This window comes from Dipodomys merriami, unplaced genomic scaffold (assembly GCF_024711535.1).
Source record: "Dipodomys merriami isolate MVZ:Mamm:240054 unplaced genomic scaffold, mDipMer1.0.p SCAF_29, whole genome shotgun sequence".
Classification (NCBI taxonomy): domain Eukaryota; kingdom Metazoa; phylum Chordata; class Mammalia; order Rodentia; family Heteromyidae; genus Dipodomys; species Dipodomys merriami.
Window position 1 is genome coordinate 17,971,893 of NW_027204381.1, and position 17,234 is coordinate 17,989,126.

Below are 17,234 nucleotides of genomic sequence, written 5' to 3' on the forward strand. Positions count from 1 at the left end.
ATACAAGATCTCCAGGTGAGCCCCCTGATACTTTAAAATTAGAAGCCATTAAATCTGTGCAAGAGACAAGGCTAGAGGCAAGGCAAACAGCTGGAAGATTGCAGTAGGTGTTCAAGTCAAGAGCTTTATCTAAGAGTTGAAGAAGGGAGAAAAATGGGTTAGAGATGAGTCAAGAGCCTTATCTAAGAGTTGAAGAAGGGGGAAAATGGATTAGAGATGTCCAGATCTTGGCTGTAAAGAATAAGACTAAGGGGACTGGGAATGTGGTTTAGTGGTAGAGTGCTTGTCTAGCATGCATGAAGCCCTGGGTTCGGTTCCTCAGTATCACACAAACAGAAAAAGCCAGAAACGGTGGTGTGGCTCAAGTGGTAGAGTGCTAGTTTTGAGCAAAAGAGGCTCAGGGACAGTGCCCAGGCCCTGAGTTCAAACCCCACGACTGATTAAAAAAAATAAGGATAAGTTACAATTGGACTTGTTGCATGAAGTATCTGTGGATCATGAGAGTAGCTCTGTCTGTCCAGACAAACTGGCGGATATTCAAATCTGAACTTATAGCAAGAGATGGACAGGAGAAACGATGTGTTAACCATCAAGCAAAAGGTGGGAAATACAACAACAGAACGGAGTGGGCCAGTGGTTGAGCAAAATTGGTCTAAGCTTCCCTCCCTATCCAATCCTCTGTGACCAAAATCTTGGGTTAGAGGTACAAGCCTGGCTTTTGGGAGGCCACCCATAGACACAGTGGATGCTGTTTAAAGTGGTCATTAGAAGTTGAACATACAGCCCCAAAGCTTAGCTATCTAGCTCAGTATTCCTATGCTGGGTGTGCACCATAGACTCTCTCCCTTCCCAGACCTGAAGGTGCCTGGATTTTCTATGTCTTTCCCTTTTCTATTATGTGATCCTCCTTCCTAAATGGCAACTCAAGGGCATGCATGCAGTCTCGGGGCTAGCACAGGATTGCGAACATGCTAGGAATTACACGGGTCCCCCTCCCTGGGCGCACCCCCCCCCCAAGCCCAGTTCGTGTACACGCTTCTAGTTAGAAAAACGCGTCCTTCCATATTAACACCTGGCACCTGGTATGAAATAAACCCAGCCTTGGTAATTATTGCAGAGCTGTGCGGCAGTTCTCTTCTGCCCAGTGTTGAAGGCTGGTGCCAGTCACCATAACTAGGTGTGAATTAACGCAACAGCATCCGCGCCGCAGAGCCTCCCGGGCTTGTGTTGGAAACATGGGGCTGTGTTTTAGAGCCGTGGATAAAGTTCATTAATAGGTGCGAGCACAGTTCTCAAAGGGCAGTTCTGCCATATTTCCAGTCACTGTTCAGAATTCTCATTAGTCAATTACCCTGCTTCAGTCCGCCCGGTTCCTGCGGTAATGTGTATTTTAAAGCCTCTGATAAGACACAGCATGTTTTAAATATACCTTAATGTATTGGAAATGCACGAACCCCCTTCGGGTTTATATATCTTAACCACTGGCCAATTTTGCAAAGTTATAAATAAATGTTACAGGCATCAGCTGCAGTAGCCGAATCAGCCGGGGATATTTAAAAGCCAGTCTAAAGTCTAACTTACCTTTAAATCTGAGATATCAAGCATCCCGAGCAAAGCAGGCAGGAATATGCAGATGATTTCTTGGTAATAAAATCAACAACCTTGACATATGAAGTGAGATTGAGTGGGAATCGGGCTGGTGGGGAAGCAGCTTGAGTGAATTAACAGGTATTTATGTGCCATGCATGGTGGTGGGGTGGAGAGTACCCAGCCTGGCTGCTGACGAGTTCCTGTACATGCCCCAGGTGAAGAGAGAGGGGACAGGGGAAAGAGAGAGGAGACAGGGATGCAGGTGATCTGAGAGGCCAAGTTGGCCACCAGTGGGGGAGGACTGGATGTGACAGGGACCAGAGAGAGAGGGTTCCTAAAAGATTCTTTTTCCTGTAAAGATTCTAATTCCTATAACAAGTCCTTCCATAGGCAGGTAGGTAAGAGAGATGCATAGCTACTGGTGTGTATGTGTGCATGTGTGTTAGCATAGCTACATGTGTGTCTCTATGTGGATACACACACACCTGTGTGTGCATGTGTGTAGACACATATATGTGGGCATGTATCTCCTCATCTGGTCAGAGTAACAAACATACTACCTATGCTGAGTCCTATAATTGGGGAAAGTCCTCACATGAAAAACCAGCATTGCTCTGATGTTATACACACCCTTGGATTATAATGCCAGAAAAAAACACCTGTGCCTAGGTCCAAAATGGCTCCCACGACTGTATAGAACTAAAAAGGGGCAACTTGTGCAAACTATGAATGCAAGGGGCCACATATCTGTGCCTGATGGCTGTTTTTTTTAAGCTGTGAGAATTATACTTTTAACTATATGCCTGCCAATCTGCCTCATAACTCCAGATATGCCTAAGCATCCGAGGTGTTGTAGTACCCCACAAGGAGCACTTCTAGCTCTTCTAGCACAAGAAGTCTTGTGCTGGATGCGACTTGTATTGATAATTATACTTACTGTCTGAGGCAGAATACAATGCCCTTACTTTCTCCTTGATTGGGATACCAGGACTGGTGGTAGGAACCTATAAGGGTGTCATGCATTTGGCACGCATAGTGGCAAAGAACATGAACTACAATACCTCAGCCATTGCAGTGCTAAATCAAGACAAGCGGGAACATAGACAGGCTATTCTTGACCATCATACTGCCATCAATTATCTACTCTTACTTTACCACCCAAGGGGGTGAGAAGGTCAAAAACATGTGCTGCTTGAACCTAACAAATGGCAGCCATGCCATCCAGGAGCAAGTCAAACACCCCAAAGAACTTGTGGGGAAAATCAAACAAAACAAAGGGGGATGGGACCTATTCAGGTGCCTTACTCCCTGGCTCATGCCTGTCTTGGGTCTGTTAACAGCAATTTTTTGCATCATACTAATTGGGCCTTGCTTATTCAGGCACATGAAGAACATCCTTATGGGAAAGATGAGACTTTCACCAAGTCAGTCTATCACTCAAATGCTTCTAGGAGTGTCTGGTGCCCCTGCCAGGCTGCTGACCACTTCGCCCCCTTCTCAGCAGGAAGCAGCTCCAGAAGCTACGACCTTTGCCCATGATCCCGACCCAGTGCCCCCATTCAATTATTAAACCAAAGAGTGGGGAATGTTAGCCCAACGAGCTCCCAGGTCACACTAGGCCCATTTGGTACAGGCAGTAAATAATCGGCCTCCTCCCTGCTTTACCTTGAGATGGCACTCCTCTGGGGGCAGTTACAACCATACAAGGCAATAAGATCCCCTTAGAGTGACCTTCAAATCTGGGCAGCTGCAAGACCCCTTATCTGCCACTTGGGCAACAGCTATAAATCCCTGCCCGCCAGGATGAAGTCCCTGGCTCACGTGTCCACACCAAGATTCCTGCCTTCTAGCCCCTGTAGGTTATACAGGTCCCCTCAGACAATAGCCAGCACTTCTCATTTTACGAGAAGGGGTCTTACCAGTCCCTTTGCTATCAATAAACCTTTCTTTGTTCTTTGTGCCTGGATGACTGTGTGGTTTTCTTGCAGGGCTTATCATATCTACATATACATTTACTCCTCTGTATCCATCTTATGAACTCAACTGTAGATTGAAACTCTTTTTTAGAGAATTGCATCTGGAACTGGGCATGGTAGCAGCCACCTACAGTCCCGAGACTTGGATAGCAGGAGGATAGTGAATTAGGAGCCAGACAGGACTACATAGCAAAACTCTGTCTCCAACAAACAAAGCATAAAAATAAAATCGCATCTATACTGAACAGGTAAAGATTTTTTTTGGGGGGGTGTCATTTCTTACATCGTATAACAATTATTTATGTAAAATTCACATTGTGTTAGATTTTCTGTGATTGTGGGATGATTTAAATGATAGGGCAGAATGTACGTAGGCCATATGTAAATGCTGCAGCGTGTGAGATAGGGGCTTGAACATCCTTAGAGATTAGCATCCCAGGGGGATTGTAGAATCCATACCCCATGGTTATTGAGGGATGTACACACACACACACACACACACACACACACACACACACACACACACACACATATGTATGTGCCCATATATAAACATGTATGATTATAGCTTCACATTCTCTATCTACAGATTTGCTGCAGTAATTGGACCATATACAATTGGCACTGTGCAGACAGAATTTGAGAGGTTGCCATGTCTTGTCTGATGCTGGAGCCTGTTGTCCACAAGGCAGGCAGGCAGGCAGGCAAAAAGAGAAGAAATATCTTTCTTTCTTGCCCAGGGAAATTGAGGGTGAGCTGATCCTCACCCCTCCACCCACAAGAAAGAACGGAGGCCCACAAAGGTAGATGAAACCTGGGCCAGCGCTCACTGCCTCCATCTCAATGAACAAGGGGACCCACTGCTGAAGTAAGTACCTTCACAGTAGTGCTGGAGGTGGGCAAGAGATGGTCTGGAGGAAGGAGGAACCATTACATAGTCAGTAGGTATCCAGCCATCAAGAGAGGTCATCACAGAAGCTTGACAACATGTATGAACAAAAGCAGCTCCTGCCCTAGCCCACTGGCAAGAACACAATGCCTGCTGCTTCCCTTCTGCCCTCCAGTTCTTGTGGGGGAAAATATCTCCTGCGACTCTCCCTAGTCAGAAACCTACAGGGAGGGAATTCTGGGAAATGTGACTAAGGCCACACTTGGAAAGCCAGCACAGCTAAGGAGGATGAAGGGGATGGAGCGAAGGAGGAGGATAGGAGTGGGTGAGACAAAGAGACAGGCAATCTGGCTTCTCTAAGCAACAGGCTCTGGTCTCTTACAGACCCTGGATTTGGTCATAAGCTTCTTGAAGTAACACCGCTCCTACCTTGTTCTCTTCCATAGCTCTTAAGGACAAACTTGGAATCCTAGCGCTTGGAAACTCGAGGCCAGCCTGAGCTACGTAGCGACAACCTGTCTTTAAAAAACCAAACAGCTGGTCACTGGTGGCTCATGCCTGAAATCCTCGCTGTTCAGGAGGGTGAGATCTGAGGATGGCAGTAAAGTCTGTGAGACTCCTATCTACAATTCACTACTAAAAAGCCAGAAGTGGAGCCTATGGCTCAGGTGGTAGAGTGCCAGATTTGAGCTAAAAAGCTAAGAGACAGCACTCAGGCTCTAAATTCAAGCTCTAATCCCAGCACACACAAACGTAGACAAATATGTCAAGTACCAGTTACTCTCCATGCATTGTATTATTTCCTATGGCTCTACATCTTTTTGTCTATTTAGCATGATCCCAAATAGGAAATATTATTCCTATCTTAGAGGTAAGAGAATAGATGCTTACAGAGATATGTAATGGGTTTGAGGCCATGGAGCTAGAAAAAAAATGACAGAACCCATGTTGCATTTCAGTCTGACTGCAAAACATCTCCTCATAATATGAAGTATCTTTCCATATGAAGTATCTTTGGTGTCCACAGGTACACAGTGGACTTTTAGCAAATGTTAACTAAATCAATCACTAGATTTATGGATGTGTGAGAGATTGGATGAAAAGATAGGTAGCCAGACAGAAGATGGATGGGCAAGTGGAGTGTCTGGGAGAAATGGAGGGTTCAGGGGAAATAGAGGGTCAGGATTTAGGGGGACATGAGTGTTGCTTATACAGGAAATCTTGACCCAGTGGCACATGAATCTTTGCTTGGTAGGGGAGAGAATCAAACTGAATGCTGGATGAATGCTGAGTCCGGCTTTCTTTTGCCATTGAATTAGTCCACAGGCTGTTCCATGCAAAGCTGTGTTTCCCATGGATCATCATTTGTATTATTTACGGGGGCCTGTGTAAGCAGTAAACCAAGAATCAGGTGTCTGAGGCCTAATTCTGCCTTCGCAAGCAACTTGCTCGTGAACTTGAGAGTCTAATTCTCCATCTGCCCCTCCTGCAATGGGAAGGCTTCCAGACATTCTGCAGGGATCTGTTGGCCTAACCCTGTTCCTGAAGCTCAACAGAGGAAAATGAGGCCAGCCTTTGCTCATCGTTAATGTAGACTGATGAGCCCTGAGTGCAGGTGCTGTACCCTTTAGTGTGGATCGGACCTCGGGGCCATCATTGCCAATGTGATTAGACCATTGGACGTGGGCCTTGCCAGAGCCCCTGTTGGCCACTTGCCCCTTCTGTGGGTGGGGAGAAACTTCTCTGTGGTCAGGGACAGTCTGTCTGCCTTCTCTCAATGCTTCCTGTGTTTGGGAGATGAGCAGCCTCCCTCCGCAGCCTCTTGCATTGTCAGCCTGACCCCCAGCCCACTCTGTGAGGGTCCAGGAGCCTGTGACATTATCTGCCAAGTCCCAGGAGAGGCTCCAGACCATGGTTTTGAGTGCTGAGAGTGATGACTCAGCATCAAGGAACCCGGTGCCAGGCAGGGGAGCTGCAGTGTTGGCACAATTGGCTGGCGCTGGCCAGCTCTCCAGGACAGGGCGTGCCAGGGGCTGATGGGGCTGAGTGAGCACCTTGCGGAGGGGCCAGGCCCTGCAGATGTATTTGCTGTCCTTAGCAGTTAGGAGCTATCATTTCTATGCCTGCACTCTCCAGGGCTTGCAGACCCAAGGGTCTTAGAAATCCTTCAGGCACCTGACCAACCCACTGGTCACAACTAACCTGGTCAATACTAGGTCAGCAACTTTGCAGAAGATGTGTGCAGATTGCATGCTGCAGGGAGGGGTGCTGGCCCACATAAAGCCTGACTTGTCCCTTGTGGCAAGAGAAAGCTGGGAGCAAATTCTGCCAGGTTCACGGAATCCTGAGGCTGACTGTGACAGTTAGCGGTCACCCGGTCCCTCCATTTGCCTACAGGCAGGCCTGGACATCTACCAGCCTGGACAGATGAGAGTCTGTTCTTGTTCTTGGCCTTCAAACACCTTCAGTCACAGAAAGACACTGCAGATACCCTCTTAGTATTGAATAGTCCTCAACCTGAAGTGTGTTCTTAGAGTTCTTCCATATTCCTCTGGTTGAAGAATATGGAGGTGATGGGGAGAGGCCTGTTAATGTGTTTCTACAATGGAAGGCTTAAAGCCTGTCTGTGTGGGCTTCTCCAGGTCCAGTGGTACATCTTTCTTCCAACTCGGGGATGGTGACATCAAAGTCAGCATGATATAAATATTTGTACCATGGGATAAGCACACACTGTAAATCACATTCCCTACGTGGACTGAAAGCCACATGTTCGTTGCTCAACACATAACTGATGTGTAGACCCATATTCCTTCTTGGAACTCAGCTGGCAATTGTCCCCACTCCACTTTCAAGGTGACTGAACATTAAGCTCGCTCATAGACTGGACTATGATTTCCAGAATAGCAGAGGCAGTGACCTGCTGGCCCCACCACACTGTACTCTCATATAGCAGCTGTATATGTGGACTGCATGCTCAAGGAGTGAAGGACTCTCATCCAACGGCTCATCAGGTGGAATGACCCTGCTTTGCCTTGTCTGAGTCCTAGTGAGGCCAGGTTTGCCGAAAGGGAGAGATGTTTATGTGAGTTGACTTTAGGGTCGTGCAGTTCAACCCGAGGAGGATTGATGAAAAAGTCACTCAATGTTTTCACCCTGTCCTAGGCTCTGGAGCCAGGGAGAAGCAGCTAGCCCATCATTTCTATTCTCAAATAACTTACAGTTTTGATTTGGAAGGTATGCATGCGTGCAGAGGGTTGGAGATCAATACGAACGCTCTGGAAGAGTTGGGCTTGAGGGATTTTGAGTGAACATAAAACATCGTTTTTATAATGTGGGGCTCTGGGGTCAGATTGCCTGCATCCAGACTCCAGTCTACCGCTTAGGGTTGTGACCCCGAAAGCATTGTTTTACCCCCTCCTCCCTGCCCAACTCTGATTCCCTATTCCGGTGGAATAACCAACTCTTCCTCACAGAGTAGCTGTCAGATTCAGAATGTATTTTTGTTTATAAGGCGTTAAGCACATATAGAACAGCGTGAGTAAAATATATAGTTGTTCATCTTTTTGTTATTCGACCTAATGCATCTTTCTTGAAGATGAAGAAACTGAGGCCTAGAGGTGGGGAAATAACTCTTGACCAGTCAGTGGCAGGCCTGAGATTAGCAACGGCCATGAATTGTGCCGCTCATGGTACATGCTATATACAATAACCCATAGGCCCTCAAGTCTCAATATCTTGACAACAGATCGTATTTTCTGTTATTATGCAAAGTCCAATGCAGTGTTATGCTCTATTTTCAAGCTGCTCCATCTTGATTCCATGACCTCTAAGACAACTCTGGCGGGGCAGCAGAGATGGAGAAAGTGGGCCAGCTCCTCACTGCTTTGGCTAGGTCACAATTTGTGACATCACTTCTTTCCCCAGGGGGCTGGGAGTATAAGTTGGCCCAAGGCTACTTGATGAGCAGAATGTCTGCCACATGAGCAGCTAGAAAGATATCATGAGGGAGCACATGGGTAAGTGCTTAAGAACAGGAGAAAGACTGTTGGACAATCTGTGACTGAGTGGCCTTCTGAAGGGCTTTGACAGGAGCAGTAAGAGGTTAAAAAGGGGCAGATAAGAAGACAAAAGGGCTGTAGCAGTACTACTAGGTCAGGCTCTTGGGTCGAATCAGGAGATATGGGGATGAGAGATGGAAAAGAATTCACACAGCATGGACAGGGAGATGGGCCTGTAGTGAAGTCCTGAGCATCCTGAGAACCTGACCATCCCACCTGTCCCAGGGGTGAGGATGGAGGGCAGCACCAAAGCAATTCCCAATAACTTCCCACCTCTTCCTCTCACCCTCATTTGGTCGATGGATTCCAGGTTTCTTCTTGGCCCTGAAACAAATGCTTCCTGGATGAAGTACAGTGTGTTAGCAAGAACACTGGATGCTGAAGGCATCTAGGGGGGGAAGGTATTCGTTTTCTCTGCCTGTTAGAGACTGAAAAAGTCAGGAAAATGATTAAAGTAAACCGAGTAAGTTTATTTAAAAATGAAAGGGAAGCTGCAAAAAGAAAGCAATGAGACTCTCTCCATTCAGAGAGGGGCCAGAGAGGACTCCGAGGACTCCAATGGAGTCCTCTCCAAAGGGCAGTTATAGCACGGGGCTCCTCCCTTGATGGTGTGTGCCTGGGCTGCCCTGGCTCTTTTCATTGGTTGAGCAGGCACCAGGGCATTATGGGAAGTAGCGTTGGAGTGTACATTCACAGTATTGTGGGAAGAAGCAGCACTTGAGCAGGAGACCGAGGCACCGTGACGGTGTTCCTTTGGTCCTCCTCAATGCAACTCTGATAAATGCAATTCCCCATTCCCGCTCTGTCCACGGCATCACGTAGGACTTTGAGCAAGCATCTCCACCACTTTGCACCGCAGTCCTTGTACAATCAGGAATCCTCTAAGCTTTCCCTAGATCTGATTCTCTGTCCCCAAGCTCTTCTTAGCCATCATTTCCAGCACAGGGTAAAAAAAAAAAAATCTCTGGAGGAGCAGCATGAAACTATCCTCTGGGTAATGATCCAGGGGAAAGAGGATTTGACCAGGAATTGGGCAGCTTAGAGGGTGGAAGGGATTGAACATGGCATATGCAAATCTTTGGTGAGAGGCCAAGCTTACATCAGAATGGAGACAGGATAAAGAGGCAGCTTTGGAAGCTGGGCTCAGCCTCATAAATCTCAGCACTGACATATCAATCAGTCAGTTCAATCAGTTGCTACATTTCTCCCCCCCACCCCCACTTTGGAAATAAATAAAGATGAAGGCAAGAGATACCACACAAAGAAGGACCTCTGAGTAGCAGGCATTGTCACACTGCCACTGGGTCTGGAGCTGGATTCTGATTTATGGAGCCGCTGAATTTGATAAATCAGAGACCTCCATCCAGTGGGTTTAGGCTGTTGTTTCCTAAATGGGAACTTAATGTTGTTCACTCATTCATAGGTAGGATGCTGCATCAGAGAGCTGATACATAAATCTGCTATTTACAAGGGTCTCCGTGTTTGTTTGTGGAAAACAAACTTATAAATCATACTCATCTCAGAGGGAGACTCTTCCCCTGTAAATTGTCACTCTCGTCCTATAAATCTCACATTTAGAATCCTTCCTAGTCGATCAGACCCCATCATACCTCACACATGTGGGGCGGGAGGATGCTGACTGGGAGTTGCCAGGGATGATGGAGGGGGTGGAGAGGAGTTGAGGGAGGAGGGGAGGGAAGGGGAGCCCAGGAGTCATTTGCTACTCATTTTGCCTTTTATTTATTCATTTTATAGTCTATCTGGCTTTGAGAGTCCACTGATTAAAAAAAAAAGTTGCAAGTCAATAAAATATGCAACCAGAGATGGATTCTGGAGTTGGTTTATTAGGCAATTTCCGGTATGACTCCCTGGGGGAAGTACACAAACTTCCATGGGCCTGAGCCTGGGGCTGGGGCTGAGACTAGGGTGGGCATTAACCCTTAGGATGCCTCAGAAGGCACAGTGGATGCATACCTTCTCAGGGCCTCAGTTTCTGCGGCTGTGTTTCTGCTCTCTTGCTCCAGGCTCTTTCTTTCCAGGCATGAGGTCTCCCAGACCCAGAGAGCCCCAGTGCTTCTGTCAGGCTCCATTCCACTTTCTATTTCTTTCTTTTTTCTTTTTGTCAGTCATAGGGCTTGAACTTTGGGCCTGGGCGCTGTCCTTCAGTTCTTCAGCTCAAGGCAAGCGCTCTACCACTTGAGCCACTGTGTCACTTCCGGTTTTCTGGTTGTTTATTGGCGATAAGAGTCTCACGGAGTTTCCTGCCCGGGCTGGCTTTGACCTGAGATCCTCAGCTCTCAGCCTCCTGAGTAGCTAGGATGACAGGCGTGAGCCACCAGAGCCCGGCTCCACTCTCTATTTCTTTAGCAAGCCACTTCCTCCTTCAGGAAGTCATCACGAATTGCACCTATTAGTAAACGTATTTGCACTTCTCTTCGCAGATGACCAACACAACCAGAAGAAAGTTTGTCGGAGGATGAAATCATGCGAGAGTCCATGGGATGTAGGGGTGGCTTTGTGCTTGCGGGGTGGAGGGGGGGTGCTGAGTCCAGGTAGAATGGGGGGCAGCCAGGAATACCGACCTTTCTCTTGGGTGGGGCTGCCATTTGGCTGCCCACAGGTATAGACCCTTCTCTCTAATTGCCATAATAAATAAGTAAAGGTTTTTATTTAAACTACATCTCCACTGCCCCACCCCTCTGCACCACCAGTCCCTCAGCCAGCCCCAGGAAGGACCTGGCCCGCCCAGGCCCGCCAGATCCCTGTAGTCCGAGACTTACTTCCTCACCGAGGAGATTAGTCTCAAAGAATGTCTTCATTGAGGCCCTAAAGAGGTTTCATTTGAACTACAGGGGTGCCTCACTTAACACACTAAATAGGTTTCTGAAAGGTTGCAAGTAAAATGAGAAAAAAGAAGAAAGAAAAAAAATCTTTCTAAAAGCACTGGTTGAGTTTCTATTTAAAGCAATCGTGTGATAGATCCTTTTGTAAGAATTGCACCAGTCCCAAGTAACAGATGTACAATTCTAGCTTCCTGCTGGACATTCTCACGCTCAGTACTGATTGGCTGCCTAGGGTGTGTTAGGTATCAGTTTGTAGTGTGTGTGTACATATGTATGACATGACATGTATGGCACATGTGCTGTGTGTGACACATATGGTGTATATGACATATATGATGTATATGTATATGCAAAAAATATACCCCTACAGTCTTATAGTATAGGTCCTATATCATCTCCATTCAGCAGGAGCTGAAGCAGGGCACTGATGTCTTGTACCTATTGTCCTAGCTACTTGAGAAGCAAAAACTGGAGGATGGCTGTTGAAGCCTAGCCCAGGCCCTTCCTTCCCCCCACGCCCAATAAAAAAAGTTCAAGAGACTCCATCTCAACCAATGGCTGGGCACACTATACCGTCCCTAGCAGCATGGGGAAGCTCCAGTAGGAGGATTATAGCCCAGGCCAGACCAGGTATAAAGCAAGACTCTACCTCAAAAAGAAAGCCAAGGCAGTTGGGTGCTAGTGGCTCATGCCTGTAATCCTAGCTGCGCAGGAGGCTGAGGACTGAGGACTGAGGTTTACAGTCACCTCAAGTGGGAAAGTCTATGAGGCTCTTATCTCCAACTGAGCACTGCAAAATTTGGGAGTGGAGCTGTGGCTCAAGTGGCGGAACACTAGCCTTGAGGTAAAAAGCACTACGAAGCCCTAGGACTCTCTCTCTCTCTCTCTCTCTCTCTCTCTCTCTCTCTCTCTCTCTCTCTCTCTCTCTCTCTCTCTCTCTCTCTCTCTCTCTCTCTCACACACACACACACACACACACACACACACACCTAAATAAAAACAAAAAAAATACAAGGAGGGGCTGGAAGTGTGAGTCAAGTGGTAGATCTCTAGTCTTGCACGTATGAGGCCCTAGCTTAATTCTTAGTATGTTGGGGGTAGGGGGAGGAGAGGGGGGAGGGGAGTGAATTTAAGCAGAGAGAATAGCAATATAGAGCCCCTGAGACAGAGGTGGGCCTGGACTGTGCAGGAAGAAGCAGAGCCTGGCCTTGCTTGGCCTGCTTGGCTAGGTTCTGTCCCTAACCCCGGTGCACCTAACCTCAAGGCACCACCATGCTTTGATCCAAGGAACTAGGAGCCTTCCACCACTGGCTCTGACTTCTATGGTTCCCTAATAAAGTCCACCCTTCCTCCTCACCCTCTCACATGTTATGTTTGCCTTCTTGGGCTTCAAACACACCTCCCTCCTGCTCCGGCTTCTTGCTTTTCTGGGTGGAATTTCCGGTATAGACTGGGCATTTCTGGTAGAGATGAGACAACCTCAGGGTTACAGCAGAACTTCCTCTCCCTTCCCTCTTCCCTCTGCCTATTCAATCTGGATCCTTGCCCGCCCCCCCAGCCCCCACATGTTGCTGAGTGCTGTTCTCACATGACCAAAGTACACACACACACACACACACACACACACACACACACCGGCTTTTTCAAACTATATATATATATATATATATATATATATATATATATATATATATATATAATCAAAAAATTACCCAACACTGGCTGTCATAGGATGGGTGTTGAATAACCATCAGCTGAATGAATGCAACCTCACTAAACATCAGTTCAGGCTCCCAGCATCCTTCCTATCTCTGTCTCTGGGTCTTTACAAACTAGATGTATGTGACCCGTCATGGCTGACCAGAGCCAACCTAGTTATTCTTTGTCCCGCTGTTTTCCTTTCATTTCTTACTAAACCACTCAAATAGACTTTATGTTTAAGAAGTGCCTTCCTTCCCAGCATCACTTAGTGGAGAAAAACAATATTTATTAAGGTTTGATGTTGGCAATACATCAAAATCCAATAATCATACCATAGTACAAATGCGTTGAGGGGTGTGAGATGCGTAACGTAATAACATGTAATCTGCACATCAGGATCACAAAGGCGAATCTATAATTTCATTTGATTTATTTTCTTCAAATATGACGATCCCACATGTTGCTTGAAATGATGGAAGTCAGGACAAACAGAAATGCGGGAGATTTATGAACTGTGTTAGCCAAGTCTTGGGGTTCCCTCCTCCGTGCCTGGAAGATCGGCCTGAGCAATTTCCCCTTTTACTGAAGCAATATCTCGTCTGCATTCGGCAGAAAGACCCCCGACCTGTAAACATATTAGCAGGCGTGTTCTCTTTACGAGTGTGTAAATCTCCCCGCAGTGTGTGCTTGTTGCCTGGGTCTTGTGGCCCTGTTTATTGGTGTGAGCAGCCTGTGTGGGAGAAGGCTCCAGTGTGGTCTAGATTTAGAGCATGGTGGGCAATCTGAGAGATTTGAAAATATAACAGACATATTTCTCTGAACAGTGGGCAGGAATCAGCTCAAATGGAATAACACAAAATGATTTCCAAGGCCTGTAAGCTGTGGTTTTGAGGCAGGATAGGCAGACAGATGAGGAAATTAAAATGAATAAATATTAAAGGGCCAGACTTAGACATTACCACCAGGAGGTCAACACTGAAAAAAACCAGAGCAGTTAGCTCCCCTCCCTTCACTTACTTTTAGAAGTTAAGTTGCCAGAATGGGGAGTCCTGTGGGGGCCAATCTACATCTGCCTTCTCCTTTGAGATGTGAAGAAATGATAGATAAGGCTACTTAAAGGGGTAAAGAGGCAGAAAAGGGAGAGGGGTGAATGGGAAAACGTACCCATTGTCTACTTTGGGATAGTTTTAAATCACATCTCTAGGTTTTAGAACAATTAGCAGTACCTATCTCAGCCATGCTGAAGCATGGTCCAATGACCAGGGGCTGCTCAGATGGACTTGATCGAGTCTTTCTCCAGGCCAGCGCAGAGCAGCTGGAGCTCAACAAGGAGCCGCCATCTTTGAGTTTATCCCCATTCTGCACTTGCAGGAGATGCTGCACTTCTAGAAGGAGAGACTTTCCTTTCTCTCCTTTCATTCCTCCCCTGCTTTATCCTGTTACACTAAAATGCATCCTTGCTGAGACTTCACTGCTCATGAGACACCTTGAAATGTATTTCACATGTGGTCTCATTCTGTGGAAACTGGGAAGCTAAGGGGATCCTCGTCATCAATCACCCATCTGGTCACCGTTTGAGGGTCAGGATGGACAGGTCCAGATTTACCCAGGCCATGCCAAAGGGTCTTCAAGCCCAAGGGAAACTTAACTCCTCCTCCTCTTCACTGTCCTTGACCTCTGTCCCTCTCCCAAGGTTCTGCGCAACCCCCCTCCCCCCGCCATTGCTGATGAATTTGCTAGGACTGCCGAGTAGATAGGGTTACAGGCTGGCACCCAGGTTAAGCAGCCCCTTCTTGTTATTGGGCAATTCTTTGCAGCTTCCCCCCTCACCCCTGCTGCCCCTGCCATGGGTCACCAAGACCTGGGCTGTCATGGAGCAGTAGCACTTGGCTACAAGGAGCTCCCTGAACCAGGCCCAGGCTCCTCTTGGGATGAAAGGAATAGCTAAGTATGTGGGTATGGAGTTGGAGGTGAACTGGCTTGCAGATTAAAGATGATCCTCTCCTCCTCCTCCTCCTCCTCCTCCTCCTCCTCCTCCTCCTCCTCCTCCTCCTCCTCCTCCTCCTCCTCCTCCTCCTCCTCCTCCTCCTCCTCCCTTTCCCTCTCCCTTTCCCTCTCCCTTTCCCTTTCCCTTTCTCCTGCATCTCCTTCCAATTCACCAGGTAAACTTGGCCTCGTCTGGACTGGTTTCTGTTTTTGGCCAGTTCACACAGTTAGTTTCTCTCAGAAATCTGTGTCTTAACAGTTTCTCCCACTGAGAACGTCCATCATACATCTCTCCCGTTTTGTGTAAGTTTTAATCATTTCCCCAAGCCCGCGTCAGGTAGAAGTCATGACTTGGGAAGAGTGGAAAACTGAGCTCAGCTAATGGAAGAAAGAACTGTAACTTAGATACTGCTTTTGCTCCACTGTGGTGCTCCTCACCTGGGCCCAAGTTACCTAAAAGCAGGATACAAGCCTGCCATCCTTGTCTCCATTTTACACCTGTCTCCTTGCTCTTAAAACTTTGTGACTCACACTTGCTTAATTGTATAGGCAGGCATGTTAATTACTCTAAAAACAGCCATACCTAACCTATCTCCTCATTTTACAAGGCTGAAGGTTCAAAGATAAGATCAAAGAAGGCAAGTTGGACATGGCAATACATACCTGCAATCCCAGCCATTGAAGATGTAGAGATAGGGAAGACCACCATGGTGCTAGGCTAGTCCGGGGAGGCGGGGGGAAGCTGGGAAGACCCACCTCAACAAATAAGTCAGACATGGTGGAGGTACCTCTGTAAAACTAGCTATGTGGGAGGCATAGAAAGAAGGATCGTAGAAGGGTCATAGATAGAAGGGTCTGAGGACAGGAAAAAAAAAAAGCATGAGACCCTGTCTGAGAAATAACTAAAGGATTAGGATGTGCCCTAAATTAGTGCTTGCCTAGCAAACACAAGGTCCTGAGTTAAACATAAGAGTGTACTGAAGGCATTTGACTTCCAGCTTTCACAACTTTCTGTTCCGATACCCAAAAGGCACCTGAAGTCTCCAGCCAGCGTCCTAAACCTGCAGCATCCTTGGAAGGCAGGAGCAACAGAGCTTCAAAGACAGGTCACCTCCTGCTAACATGTGTGTGCGTGCGCATGCACGCACGCGCGCGTGCACACACACACACACACACACATACACACCAGAAAGGACAGTCATGAGGACATCACACAATGAAAACTTCTTCAAACCACTTTGCAGGACCAGAACTGAGTGTAACTCCACCAGACCACTCTTGGCCTGAGACTGGATCATTAAGTACACCTCTCAGCCATGCCTCTCTTCCTCTATTTAAATCTCAACCTTGGATGCTTGGATGCTTAGTCTCCTCCTTCTCTTTGAAGGTCCTTCAAACCTGAGGATCCCAGTGCTTCTGGTTTTATCTCTTCTGAAAGGACATCTTTATCCACTGCTACCACCATAAACACTTATTTCTCTGGGTAGCTTAGAACTGGGAACTTTATAATGAATCTTAGCTACTTTGTTAGTCTATGTAGATTAAAATTTGGGGAGAAGTTTGTTGTCAATTACTAGTTATTCCATGTAGATTAAAATCTATGAAGTTAGGGATCATGTCTTACATGATGTTCCTTCTTAAATAGAATAAATGGGTTTTCAAGTGGGGGACTTTTAAAATTAATAGCTATTTTCTGATTATAGAATCTATTTATGCTTAGTAAGGGAAGTTCAGAAAGTACCGCAAAGCAGCAGAGATCACAGAAAAACCATCCATCATCCCATCATTCAGGAGTAACTACTGGAAAACTTCTTTGCCTGATTTGTTTACTTTTTTGGAGCTGTGGGTCTTAAAAGAACTTATTGAGACAGCAGAATCGAGGAAACAAAAGTTTATTAGGATGCTGGTACAAGAGATAAGCAGGTAGACAGAAGCACACAGGGCACTGATGCAGGGTGGGGAATAGGGTTTACGTCATTAGTTAGACTACTTTTGATTGGCTTTCTCCCTTTTTATGCATGCAATTGATTGGTTGTCTCTTTTTTACGCCATAGTTCAAAATGGCTTGAGCTTTCAGGTTTTCATAGCTGTCTTCCAAATGCCCATTTCCCTGGCTTGACTCACTCCCTCGCTCTACCTGACTCATTCTGTGTGCTCTGCTCACCTGTATGCCATTGGGCCTTGGTGTTTC